The following is a 14,586-nucleotide window of genomic DNA, read 5'->3' as shown; positions in this document are numbered from 1 at the left end:
CAGGAAAATAGCTGAATGGTTCAAAAATTCATTTTAAAATGACATTTCCTTGAAGTATAATGAGCAATTTACTTCACACGTGTGACCGGTATACCATTGTCACCTCAAAACTTGTGCCATGTGTCATTGACATTTTCGAGTGTTATGGCACTTTTAATGGCATTATTTTTTGTGTAAAAAGGAAGACTTCAAGGCCTTTCTTTTTTAGTTTAAATACAACCTTTTTAAATTAGTGCGTGGTACCTTTGGAGCAAGTTCCAAGGCAACCGTTGATAAATAAATACGTGTTTGTAAGTCAAGCTAGTGTTTGCACAGACCTTCGTTCTATGGGTTTTTTTCTTTCTCCCACAACCACATTCTTTGCGCATCGCAAGACAAGAATATGTGTGCTCTTGATTAAGCCATTCATGCTCAGAAAGCAATACACTTCTAAGGTAACAATCTTCTATTTGTCATTTCTTTTGTACACATGCATTAAGAAATGCTTGAATCAGCTACTTTAATGCATTGAGAAATGATTGAATTAATTATTTTTCTTGTGCACAAGCTTGAGAATAAATTGAATAAGTTAATTTTTCTCAGATCAAACGTGATAACGCTACACAATGCTCCTTCAACCTTGTCACGTTTCATGAGTCGTTAATTCAAAAATCACAAATGCTTGATGAAATATGAATTGTGATGCCACTGTTTGTTGTCTGAAGACTCAGCTTGTGTTTCATTAGTCATATTGAAGTGTAAATTGTTAATGCTAAAATATTTAGAAAAATACAATTAGTTTTTCTCCCCAAAGTAGTATCCCCCTTCATTAATGATGGTTCCATGCCCTTTCTTCTTCTTTTTGATCCAACAATCTCTTTTCTAATGTGCCTTTATATGATAGCAATTGGATCTACATTTGGTATAGAGGATCCATTTTCTTAAATATGTTCATTTCTTGTGTTAACCCTTTTGCCACAAAGTTCAAAGAAAAATGATGAACTTAAAAGCCAAGAGTGTGCTTCACAAAATGCTAGAAAGCCAAAAGTAGCATGAAGGCATTGGTGGGATTTTTCTAGCAATTTTAATTTGATCTTGTACATATGTAAAATGGTGTGGTTTTGATGTTCTATATGCACAAACTTACACAAATTTAAATTGATTATTTGGATGTAAGGAAATGTGTATTAGTACTTTGTATTCCTAGACTTGACTTGTTTCAGAATTTGGTTCTGTGAGTAATCAGGATGATTAAAAGAAAGATTTCTCTAGAGAGAATAGAGAAAGAGGATCTAGAGGATACGTGTGATGAGAAGCTTTTTGATTTCCTCCATGCAACTGAAGAATTATAGAGAGTGTTATGATAGACATGTGTATGGCCTAGAGATTGAGGGGTTTGTCCATTACAATGATGTAGTGGAAGCTATCAGTACTACTAGAACAATTTTGCAAACAAGGTTTAGTCTCATTGATGAGGAATTGAAGAAGTGGAAAGTAAATTGTCATTTTCATCAGAATCAACATCAATGTCTTCTTGTCCACCTTGTCTATCTTCAATATATGGAAAGTTGTTCTTTAGATACAATAAAAGAGAAAATGATAGAGGATATTGCAAGTAAAGATAAAGAGGTTGAAGAGAAGGGGAAAATGTTTTAAGAGGATGTTGAGAAAAAACTAGTGTAGGGATTTGATGCTGCTTTGTTTAAAAGTAAGAACAGTGGAAGAAAAGAAGATAGAGTTGAGTATAGAGATTGAAGAAGATCCTCTTGATTGTGTCCCAAAATTTCCCAGTTACCTCATCAACAAAAAGAGATATGTATTGCTAAATGATATTCAACGCCTTTTTGATCTTAGAGAAGATTATTGCTTAGCAATCATCGCAGGATGGGGCCAAAATGATAATAATTTTATAGGTTATGAACAAGAATTGCTAGCAAGTCTTAATGTTGAGGGAGAGAATTTTCAAAACAGCTTGATAGCCTTGCATTCATGTATTAATGAGATCGTGGTATATGAAAAGGAGGGGCTACCTATAGAGGAAGAGTTCTCATAAGTTTAGTAGAGACTTGGTATTGATGACATGGGATATGAAGAGAAAGTGAAGTCTCCATCAGAGGAGAAACCACAAAGTTCAATAGTTCTTTATGATAGTCTTCTTGAAGAATATGAAAACCTTAAGGTATGGAAGATAATTTTAAGATATCCATTGCGGTTTACATTAGAGTTTGCTATGCATTATAGACAAATATTATAATATATTTATCTATTAACATCTTACACTATTGTGGTTTATTGTGCGGATAGAAATTGAAGATCCAGATAACTTTCTTGGAAGAGCCAAGGGCTCAAGGCCATTTGAAGCTTAGCAAAAGTCAAGGCCTTGGTCATTATATTGAAAGCTTAAATAATCAAACAGTTGCAATTTATCACAGCGGGCTATCAAGATCTCCAAGCCTACCAATGATGGCTTTGAAAGCTATCTCTAAGGTGATTGGATCCCAAGTCTTTAATAAAGGATCAAATAAGATAATTTTGGTGGAGAAGGAAGGAGCTATAAGAGTTTTTGGCTTCATGCTTGGATATAGTAGATCTAGAGTATAATACTTTGGAGTTCTTGGCTCTTATTTGCTCTGCCATGTAGGAGATGCCAAGAATTTGAAGCTCCTTCCAAGGTATAGGAAACAAGAGTTCTTGAAATATAGAGATATTATTGAATGTGATAAAACAAAAGATTCCTCTAGAGGCCCCAGTGAGTTTTTCTTGAAACTTGAGACTTTTTTTGTAACAAACAGACTAAAAGATATCAAGGGTTTTCTAAAACCCATGTTTTTTCATCTCTTTGTCTAGTTTCTAACCATTCTGAAAATCTTTGCTTTGCACACGAGTTTAAATATCCCTCTTTTCTTCTTTGGGTGATAGTTTGTATAGTCCTTGTCAAAGATGATGTATTACATAATGTGGTTGTGTCTTTGAGCTTGAATTTGTGCCAAATTTGTCTATAAAACCGTTAGAAGTCATCTAATAAACTGTTTGCTTTGTATCTTTCACCTCCATGTCTTGTGTATCTAAAGTATTTTATTTTTGCTTGATAATGTGATTTTTTCATGCCTTGGGTTGACCAGATAGATATAGATCCATATTTTTTGATAAAATATGGAGCATGGTTGTATAAAATATACTGCATAGCTAACAAATAAAGAGAGTTAATAAAAAAATCTTATATGAGTCAAACAATGAAGAGACATACACATGTAAAATTCCTACCATATAGTGACTGAAGTGTTGATCACCCCAAGCTTTTGTCATTGCCTTTTAAAAAAAGATTCAATTGGTTTTTGAAGTCTTTGAGATTATCATCATTTCATTTGGTTTAATCACAATAAATGAATACTTTGTCTAGGGTTTCCCAAACATTGGCTTTTCTATTCCAAGCTTATCCATTATCAACATGATCCTTGGTTGCATTATGTAGGGACTTCCATTAATTGTATCTAATCGTTGAGCCACCATTCCTAGAGTTTATTTTACCAAGTCTTCCATGAAAGCCTAGGAACCTTTTAGCTTTCACTCCACTAATATATGGCTTTTTGGGGACACAATTGCTATACTTAGAATTTTAAAGATCCATTTCAATAACAACATTACCACCATGCAAATCAATTGTAGATAAAACTTATTCAATCTTTGTTATAGCATTTTTTAGAATCTCACTTTCATCAAGTTTAACCACAAATCTAGTCACTCCTTGTGCCTATTCTAATGACAAGTCATAGAATCTGATCATTAAACATTGTAGGGTGAGTAAATCAAGGAAAATATTATTAAATTCATTGAATACAACTTTCTTTTTCTTGCCCTTGAAGCTAGCCTTGATATGGAAAGGCTCATCCAAGAATCTCCATCACTTTGTTATTCATTCTCTGTCTAACAGTTCTAACCACAGATCAAGATTCTTCTTTCCTTCAAATCTAAGTATATATTTCTTAGACTCTATAATAATATGGGTTTTTCTCTCTTTCGTATTGGTTCATACTCACTATCCAACTCAATATGAAGATGATAGAGAGGTCTTTTACTAGAGCTATAGAGATCATTCGATATGTGATCCATAGTTAAGGATGTGATTAGAAGATTGGATTGAAAAACTATATGAATTAGTAACAAGAAAGAAAATGAAGGAGAAACTAGTAAAGATGGGAAATAAAGAAGAGAGTGAGAATGGAGGAAAGTAATCAAACATCGAATAAAATTCAAATTGAATATTAGTTTTCACTTTAATGAGGATGAGTAAGATCTTCATTATGATTACCTTTGTCACCTTTATGGCGGCCTTGATTTCTAGGTTTGATGTAACCACGAGAATATCATGATAATGATTTATTAACGATTTTTGATATATTTACTTATCAAAATATAAACGTTTTTAAAAATCTAAAACATGATTTTATTTTCTAAAGTATTGTCTCTCTCTACTAGGATCACTTAGAGAACATATTTGAGACCTCAAAACTTCCCTAATGGCATTATCTAGACTAGTAAACCAAGTCCGTTTGCTCGGCACTGGAGTTGTCTAGCAATTGCTTCGTGAGCAACTCACTCACTATAAGATTTTCTTCTAAGGCTCTCTCGCTATCAGCATTTCCTTCCACTCTATTTCTATGTGAGATGGCTAGGATCCTGTGAATCTCATTGAGCTCTCTCTCTTAGCATAACCTTTGAGTCCATTGCTCCTGGTTATAGCTCGCTATACGCTATAATGTGATCCTTTCTAGCCTCCTCTCCTCCTCAAGATTGGCTAGGATATTGGTTGTAAGTCTTCCATGATGCATTATCCTTGTCTGTTGGCCATACTATGTGATAAGTCACCAGATGCCATCCAAGTACCCTACTACTTTAAGGTCAAGGTCAAGATTGAGGTCGTTCTTGTTCAAACACTGGTACCTGCCATGCTGGTTGTCTCTTGAACCACTAGTATTTCTATAAGGTTGACTAGGCTAGCTAAAGATGTGTCTCTAATCTTGGTTAGTCATTCCTTCCCTCAGTGGTCTGATAGTTTTGTCTCCCCTAGATCTTTGTCTCTAGTGTCTTGGGTCACTTGTCTAGTCTTCGAGGAGGGTGCACTCCTACTAGTGGGTTTGTTTCTTAGCTTAATCTATTTTAGTGTATTCTTTGTTAATCTAATCAATTTACAAGTGTATGCACACTTATACTTGAGCGGTGCGATTCGATGTGATTTGTGCAAAATCAAGCTTTCTAATTTTCACATACACTTAAGTGTCTATGACACACGGTGTAACCTTCGAAGAAATCAATCACATCCATACTTTTACCAATCAATTTCATGTAGTTGCAACTCTTTTACATGAATCATGATTACTCCTTATAGTGGATTTTGGTCCCTCATGGGTTTTGATAAGTGTTGTGATGGGTGATTAGCCCAAGTAGCCCAATTGAGTCCCTACCAGGGGTAAGCAGCTGGTGGTCAGTAATTTCAGTCACTCTTGGATTGTTAGATTAAAGTTTTGGCAATAATAAGCTCTATGGACTTATCACTGTAGGTCTGAATACCATTTCTACTCCATTACTCGATTTGGAGTGCGCAAGCACTCAAGCTTGAATCTGTTGGTCCTAGCGATGGAACCAAAATGTTGGCGCTCTCTTAAGCACACGACCAAGACCTATGGACCGCTTGTTGCTTCAAGAATTTTAATCTGAGAGCTATGGCTACCTCTCACATACAAGTGTAGTGAGCCTATCTTTGAATCCCATCAAGTTGTCTCCACCCATGAATCCACCAATAGATCCACTACACTTTCAAGAAAGATCCATCTCCAATCTCCAAGCTTCAAGCTCCATAGCCACGAGCATGAGAAAATAGAAGAGAATAAGAAGAAGATGGAGAGAGAAAAAGAAGAGCTTCTCCAGGTCCCTCGCTTTCACACACACACTCTCCCTTTCCCCCCCCTCTCTCTCATACACAAGAATGAAGCAAAAAGAAAGAAACAAAAAGAAAAGAAGTTTGGCTACATACCAAGAATGAGCTTATTCATTCACTTTTTACTTTTATACATGCCATTTCTCCTCCTTGATCATCCATGCCCTTTTGGTTTGGTCTTTGTCCATTTCTCCACTCTTTTTCCAGTTCCCTTCTTATAAGTATGGCCTTAACATGTGAATCTCATTCTTTACAACAACTTACAAGAGGGAGAGAGCTATCCAATACTCTCAAGAATCGTAACACTACAAGCACATAACTTGAACACCCTACCAAGAGTTACAAAGCTACCCCATAAACCGACTTAAGTACATCAATTAAGGAGTTTTGCTCATAATAGTAGCAAAGTGCAAATAATAAGACAACATCTCCTTACAAGTTCGCTGACCCACAAGAAGCAACCATTTTTAGCATCACAAAAATCATGGGTGGATGATTGGTTAGATCTATAGCCTAGTGTTTCCTAAGCTTCACAAACACTATTACCATCTTAGCTACCTCCTTAGCTGATTAGCCATGATCTCCTTCAACATCAATGTCACCATATATACTCCTCATTTCCAAAGCATCGACAACATCCTTCTTTTCATCCATCGCAAACCCATGAGACTCCTCCAAATACAAACCACCGACAAGATTATATTGCTTGCTTACCATCTTAGATCATGTTGCAACATGTGGGCTATTTGTTCCCCTACCTTCTTCTCTCCATCGATTTTTTTGTGTCTCCCCCTATATCCTATCTCTAACCACAGACAACGACTCTCCTCTATAGACACATTATCACTTTTAGTTTCTTTTCCTTAATAAATCAAGTCCCCCTAGATGAGGTGCCTCCTCTACAAACCCAAATGAGTCCTCTCGTAGTCGACCAAAAATCTTAGTCATGTGCAACATCATTTGAACTTTTCTCAAAGAAACAACGAACTTAGTTGGACATAGGAGTTCCAATTCTACTTCGTAAAGGAAAGCATGGCATGGTCACCTCTAACAACAATCTAGTGCCTACCTAAGAAGGGTCACTTCGCAATGAGCAATGAATTAAGGGTGAGAGTGGGCTAACACCACACATGGTTCAAAGAGAGTGGAGTTGTCTTTTAAACTTCCATAGCCATTAGGACTAGTACTCAACTACTTCAACTAAACTCTAGTCTAGTAAAACAGTGTTAAGATGATTCTATCTAGTCGAAATTAGGATTCATATTTTAGTATCTCTATATAAGTGTTTGGAAAGTTATCCAACTTCTTAGGTCCACCTAGGCATAGACTCTCAATTGTTTGGATTGAGATCTCCCACTTTCCTTCATAGGTTCAATTTAGTCATCTAATTGAGCAAGACATATAACCACACTAAACATATTAAAGAAGCTTCTTTTTATTAAGCACTTACATAGGATTCACAAAGCATTTACCATAAGACAGTTCAAAAAATTATAATACAATAATCAAAAGTTTATTTAAAAACCATCACTCCATAGGTGTGGCGGAAATTGTCTCACCTAGGATGGGCCCTTCCAATCCTGCAAGTCAAGTTGTATGTGATCACACTTCTTCCATAATCATAGGGGATTTATGAGCTCAGAATCTTGCTAAGTTTCTCTCTGACTCTAGAGCCATCCCACATCACAAGGGCACTTATCACTCCGTCCTTTGCCTTATAAGTACTCTAATCAAGATTTTAAAAAATAAATCACCTCCACTCCCACAAGATTGTAAGATCTTCATCCCATAAGCTCTTTTTTTAAAAGCATCTCACAACATACTCAAAACTTGTTTGTGTGGGGATCCTAATGGTCCTTACCATAATATTCTCATAACACCCATCACGCTACAAGATGTGGGATCCTCATCCTATAAGATGAGTTTTTTTTTGTTGGTAGTCACAAGTGCAAACTCAAAGGAAAATAACCTCAACACAATCAAATCCAAAAATAGTCATACTGTAAATAGAAAGCATAACTTAAATATTAAACGACCATGCTATGCATGAACCTACCCTTATTTTTATTCCATTTTTAAATCCCTAAAAGAAAAGAAAAAGTGATATCTAAAGTTGGTTTCAATGCTCTTGGATTTTATTTGATTTAGTTCTCAACCAACATAAGATTTAAAGGAGAAATACTATTTTTAATGTGCTTTTCTAATACTTTGGGATTTAATGTTCTCACCCATTTAATGTGTGCATGATCATCCATATGAACTTAAGTAAGAGAATCAAGAATTTAGAGATGGAATATAAATATAAATCATTAATCCATAAATTTTCCCAACTTGGTTATCGTTGTTAGGATAACCAATCCTTACATGAAATTACCACAACGTTAGGTTGATGTATGAGCCTCTCAATTTGGGGTTGTGGGGCTCCAAACATCCTCAGGCTACACTTAAACTTTGTGATGCATCTCAACTTTAGCCAAAGATTCATTGATGAGAGGTTTATACATGATCTCTCTATGTTTCTTCAGGGCAATATAAACTAATATTTGGGACACCTTTTATATCCACACAAGGAAATGATACCCAAATGTTGATCTACTATTGCAAAGGTCAGAGCAAGAATCCAACATCAGGCTCAATTTTTTATGGCTTTTCTCGATGCCATTTAATTGTCTCAATGGTCTCCCATAGAAATATGGCTTATAATAAGTGAGTCAATGTTTGAGTGTGAACAAACTTAAAAGGTAAGGTAACATAAGATGTTTGGGAGAGAAGAGAAGAAGTGATTAGCAAACATGCAAAATGGAGAGTGAGAGAGAGAGAGAGCACAACATGTGTTTCTCCTTTTTGAAAATTCTTTTTCATTCCAAAATAGTAAAGCTATTTTGTGTTTAGGCTTGTGAGTTGTGCCTTTCCCCAAAAAGTAAATTATATTTCAACCTTGTTGATTTTTTTTTAAAAAAAAGGATTTTCTTTTCCTACTCTTTTTCCCTTATTCTTCTCATTATTTGATTGCATAAAATGTACATCCTCACATGTTCCATGCAGGTTTAGCATAATGCACTCCTTGATATCAGATAAGGTGTCGTAAAATCATGAAACAACTACTTTTTTGAAACAAATGCATCTATGCTCCACAAGCTCTTGCCTTCTTCTTCAGGCTGCTACCATGTGTTCAGGAATTTGTGCCCCTCCTACCTCTTTCGGTGGTAATTCAGGTAGGGGTGGACTGGGCTCTATGTGTTATTCTTCCTCGAATTCTTGCTCAAAGTCTGGCCCCTCTTCCATGGCTTGCTCTACCATTAGCTAGTCTTCAGGTGGTGGCTGTTGCACTTGTCCTTCAAACCCTAGTTCCCTGAGCTCGTCAACAGAAAGACCAACTTGCCGTAGGTAACTGTATTGTTGTGCCGTAGTAATACATATACCGGTTGGAAGGGTGTGTTCTTAAAGGCCATATCTCAAGGCACGAGATGTCAATTCTAACTTCCTCTTTATCCTTTCCATTGAGTCCTTGCCTTCAACTTGGGTGACATTCAGCACCGTGCTCAAAAAGGCTTGTCTTTGAGTGTCTGAGTACACTTCTCGGCAGCCTCTGCTCTTGATTCCGTGAACACTCTTTCACATTCACTCGTCGCCATTCGTTCTGTTAGACCACGCACTCTTTCGAAGTTGTGTCGCTCCCATTGCCGTGACTTCTCTTCCATCTTTTTCCTTCCCTTCATTTCTCGAGATAGCATCACTACCACCTGTTGCTGCTCATTCACTAAGTCTAGCATCTATGTCTTCTCCTTATTGCGGCGGTTCAACTGCTCTTCTATTGTTTTCCTTCCTTGTTCGGCAATGGTAAACTGCAGTTGTGCCTCTGCGAATCTCTCTTACAGTTCTTCCCGGATCAGCTCATGACTTTCTAACTCTGCAAAATGCAATATTCTTTCTGTTATTGCCATAGCCATGAGAGCTTCCACATCTCTTTTTGTGTTTTCCAAGTCATCTTTCAACTCCAGTGTGCTTCTTCCTGTGGCATCCTTCCTTTCTTGCTCTAGGACTTGGATCTCTCTTTCTATTCTTCCTTGCTTCTCTATTTCATACCACAGTCGGAACGCTAGGGTGTCCTCTTGCTCTTGACGCTGCTCTTTCGACTCCTAGCTTTCTTCATGCTGGCGCTTCTCCAAGCGAGCGGTCCTTTCCATTAGCTCATCATACTACTGAATTAACATTTTCTGACTCTTTAGATGAGCTAGTACATCCTATTCTTCCCCCTCTAATCTTCACCTCAAATGATCCTCATTCTCTTGAGCTTCCTTGGCCTTGGCATCCAACTGCTCTTTTAGGGCCTTAAGCTCTTTTTGATGATTTGCGGCTTGCTTTGACACGTTGAGCCTCAAAGCTGCCGAGGTTTCCTTTTCAATGTCCAACTCTGCCAAGGCTGCTTTTTTTCCCTCTCTAGCCTTGCTCAACTGAGTGAGGAGTTCAGCCACATATGCATCGTAGTTTGCTGCTGGTGACACTGTGAGAGGGGTTGTAGTGGTTGATGCTTCCAGCTTCTGCAGCTTAGGGTCTTGTTATGATTCTGCATCTGCTACGGCTGGCCTCTTTGTTCCTGCTTCAGGGGCAATCTCCACCACTTTGTTAGCCAGGAGTTGTATCATTGCCATTAATTGAGCCATGTCCACAGCTGGCACCGACTCCTGTGTCATGTTGGGTGTGGTTTCAATTGAGAATGGCACAAGGGAAGAGGGGAGGGGTGAAGTGGGGCCTTGCCCTTTCTTGCAACCATCGAGGCTGTTTCTACATTGCCACTAACTCCAGCCTCATGATGTAGGCTCAGTGGGCTCATCTCTCCCCCTCCATGGGTCTCTTCCACGGACCTGTGAGTTGCCTCTGCCAAATCCGTAGCTTCCTTCCTCCTCATTTCTTCAGCTTCATCTTCAGCTCTTCTCTTCCTCTCCTCCTCGGCTCTTCTTGACTCCTCTGATACTTTCAAATTCTTCCTCTTCTTTTCTCCTTCGTTCCTCCTCCATTCTCTTGGACTCTTCTTGTGCTCTTTTCAACTCAGCTTTCTCTTCCTTGCTTAACTTTTCCTTCTTCTGTTTTTGGATATTGGCAGTCTTTGCCTTTCCTTGTACCCTAGCTTTAGCTTGAGTGGATGGTGCTTTAGGCTCTTCTCTGTCACTAATGGTGCGTTCACTAGTTCTGTCTTCCTCACGGTGCAGTGGCTGGGAGGGTGCTACTATCTCTTCAATTCCCCCTGCTTCGTTGATGGCCTCGTGAATAATGGCCGTCAGTACACCACCATATCTGATGGTAGAAGCCTTGGCAGAGGACTTCTTGTTGCAGGCTGATCTCGCTGTAGAGGCTTGGGACTCTCCTCCAACTGCTGCTGCACCCGTAGCAAGGGCCTTTGTTGTTGTCTCGATGGTCTTTATGGCAAACCTGTTCCAATCCACTTCCTCAGGGGACCCTGTCGCTATGCTTTCCAACACCGGGACACTGATCCTATTGATCAAAGCATTGTATCTTTGTCCTGAGAAGAGGGCGTGGACCATCTTTGCTTGCATCTTTACTTCTGGTTTGGGATGTCTGCCAAACTTACTCCATCCACTATGTGCACCTCACTCCCGTTCATCCCCGGCATGGCATATATGTATCTTCTATGATCCTTCACAGCCTTGGGGCCCAAGCCAAGGGCCTTCTCCACCACTTCATCCGTTAAGCAGTACCTCCACCTAGTGGGCAACATCCCCTCTTCTTACTGTCACTGTGCCACAATTCCTACGAGCATCAAAACTCCTCAGGAACTCTGTGCAAGCACTGTAATCCACCGCTTGTCCCACTTTCTCCACGTACTTCCCAAGAGTACACTTGTCCACTAGCTGCTTTACTGCTGGCTCCTCTAGGATGACTTCGTCCAGGTTTAGAGTGTGCTTGAAGGTGAATTGATTAAATCCTCGTCTCTCCACACCTATCCCGTACTTGGCTTGTCCTTCTTCCATGAATGGAAGCTTACCGCCTTTTTCCTATCCTTCCATTGTGGGTACCTGCCATGCAAGAGTACCCATAATTAGTATTGATGGGATAGGCAAGGCTGAATTATGGAATTATGAAATAATTGAACAATTAGAAAAGCTACACGAGAACGTGAAATTTGAGAAATAATAAACTGAAAGAAAAGACATGAATTTTCCAAGTGCGTTTTGCTCTTAAGTTTTTATGCGTAGTTCAACTCTTCATTATGTTCAACCCTTCGTTATGTTTTTCCGAGACCCCCCTCCTTAGCCTTAGGCATGGTCTTCTCTATTGGTGGAGTGGCGGTCTTGTGCTAGGAATAAAGGGCCATCGTGCCTTTTATATGTGCACAGGTGTGAACACACCCTTAACACATTGTACTTTCATACATATATCTATCTAAAACCTAAAGTGGTACACTCGTCATTGTACCAAAAAACGTGTTCACTCTCTACTCTGCTGACTCGCACTCTCTGTCTCTCTCTCAGAGTGTAAGGTCTGTCTACCTCTATCTCCGAGCCTGATCAATTCCTTCAAACTAGTATCAGAGCTAGCAAGAGACAGCTCACGTGTTGCAAGAGTCCTAGGTGGACTCGACGAGCAGAAGTTGTCAGAGTCGAGCAGTCGGTTGCGACAGGTAGGCTCGTGAGCAAAGGATACACTCGACTGCAGAAGTGCGAAGGGCAACAACAGTCATGATGTGCCAAGCGACTGGTTAGGTACAGGCATAATGGACGTCTGACGCATGGACAGCTGTAGGCATGGCAGAGTGGCGCTGAAGGCACGAACCAACGGGCTCACAGACTCACCGACAGACGGCAGTCGGTTGCAACAGACGGCAAATGGAGCTAGTAATGGATGCGCAACAAGACCTGGAGCATGGAGTGACGACCACGTGACGAGACTAGAGTCGAGCTGCACGGTGCTGACAACACGCGTGGCAGCACAATCGAGCAGGTCAACGGACCCATCATAATTTTCCTTCAAAATCAATATTTTTGAAACTCCCTTTGCCCCCCCTTTTTCGTTACCGGGTGTTCACACCTACAAGCACAGAAGGCAAATCTGTGTCTTAAAATTTGGGGGTTTTCTCAAATTTGGTGCTTGACACACATTGCAGTGATCTCTAAATGAAAATTGCAGACATTGAATGCACAGGCCTCAAAAATTTTTTGGGGATTCTCAAATGCAAGTGAAATTATTGCTTGGATGAGTCAATTCCACTGAAATCTGTGCAATCTTGGCTCGAAAATTTGGGGTTTTTCCCGAATTTGGAGATTATGATGCAGGACAATACAATTTGTCTTGAAAATTGTAGGAATTTTGTGACATCTTGCCTCCAACATTTGGGCTTTTTCATGTACATGCACAAATTGGGCTGAAATTTACCCAATTTCTCAACATTGATGCACATTGGACCCCGTGCAATTTGGGGCTTTTGCAGTTTGGGAAAAATTTGTGCAGCATTTGGTCATTTTATGTACATGCAGGTTGAATTCTGCGCAATTTGGACATCAACACTTGGTAAAATTTGGGGGTTTTGTTGAAATTGCTTTATTTTGGCAAAATTGGATAGTCTATGCATGACAAAGAAAATGCAGATGTGTGTTTGATGCTTTTGAGCACAAAATTTTGGGGCTTTTGACCGTTCGTGTCAAATTTTAGGCCCATGGGTACACTTACAACAGAAATTGCAACTGAAATTTTGGGATTTCTCATGTAATGTGATGCACATGTCCTTTGGAACAATTGTAATCAGTTGGATAATGCTACAACACTTGGTTTGGTGCTTTTGAAAACTGAATTACAGATCTAAAATCTGTACTTTTGCATGGTCATTTATTGTTGATTGGTACTTGTTTGTACCTTGGTCACTTGGGTGACAATTTGGGCCTGCATTTACTGGTTTTTTGATCACTTTTGAGCTGAAAACCATGGCTAGCAGCAATGAGAGCAGTAATTTGATGCATGTAAAGAAGCTTGAAGGCACACATAATTTTTCAGTGTGGCAAAAACAATGCTACAATATCCTGTTACAAAAGAAGCAGGCAAAGCCGATCAAAACTAAAGGGGCAAAGCCTACGGACATGGATTAGGACGATTGGGATAAGTTGAATGAGCTTGCACGCTCAACCATAGAGCTATTGATTTCTGATGCCTTACTCTTCAACATTGAAGGTCTGGATTCTGCATATGCTATATGGACTAGACTGGAAGAACTGTATGCATAGAAGAGCGCTACAAGTAAAGTGTATTGGCTGAAAAAGCTTATGGATTTACGTATGAAAGAAGGTATAGCAATGTCTACTCACTTAAGTGAGTTTAACTCCATTTTTAGCCAGTTGGTTGCCTTGAAGTTCATGATTGATGAGGAATAACATGTCTTTTGGGGAGGGGGGGGGTTACCTAAGAAGCATGGTCGAGCAAGCCACCTTCATATGCTCATCTGAAAGTGTTTGGCTGCAAGGCTTTTGTGCACATTCGTAAAGAAAAATGCAGCAAACTTGAGCCAAAGTCCTATAAATGCATTTTGCTAGGATATGGTGATGAGGGTGAAATGGGGTATAAATTGTGGGATCCCAAGAAAAGGAAAATAGTACGCAGTGATGACGTTATCTTCCAGGAAGATTGCATGCACAAACAGCCTCCTGAAAAGACTGAGGAGGTTT

The sequence above is a fragment of the Lygodium microphyllum genome, chromosome 11 (assembly GCF_053477565.2).
Source record: "Lygodium microphyllum isolate KBCC chromosome 11, Lygodium_microphyllum_v1.1.10, whole genome shotgun sequence".
NCBI classification, from domain to species: domain Eukaryota; kingdom Viridiplantae; phylum Streptophyta; class Polypodiopsida; order Schizaeales; family Lygodiaceae; genus Lygodium; species Lygodium microphyllum.
The sequence above is the reverse complement of the archived record's forward strand: the minus strand, read 5'-3'. Positions refer to the sequence as shown.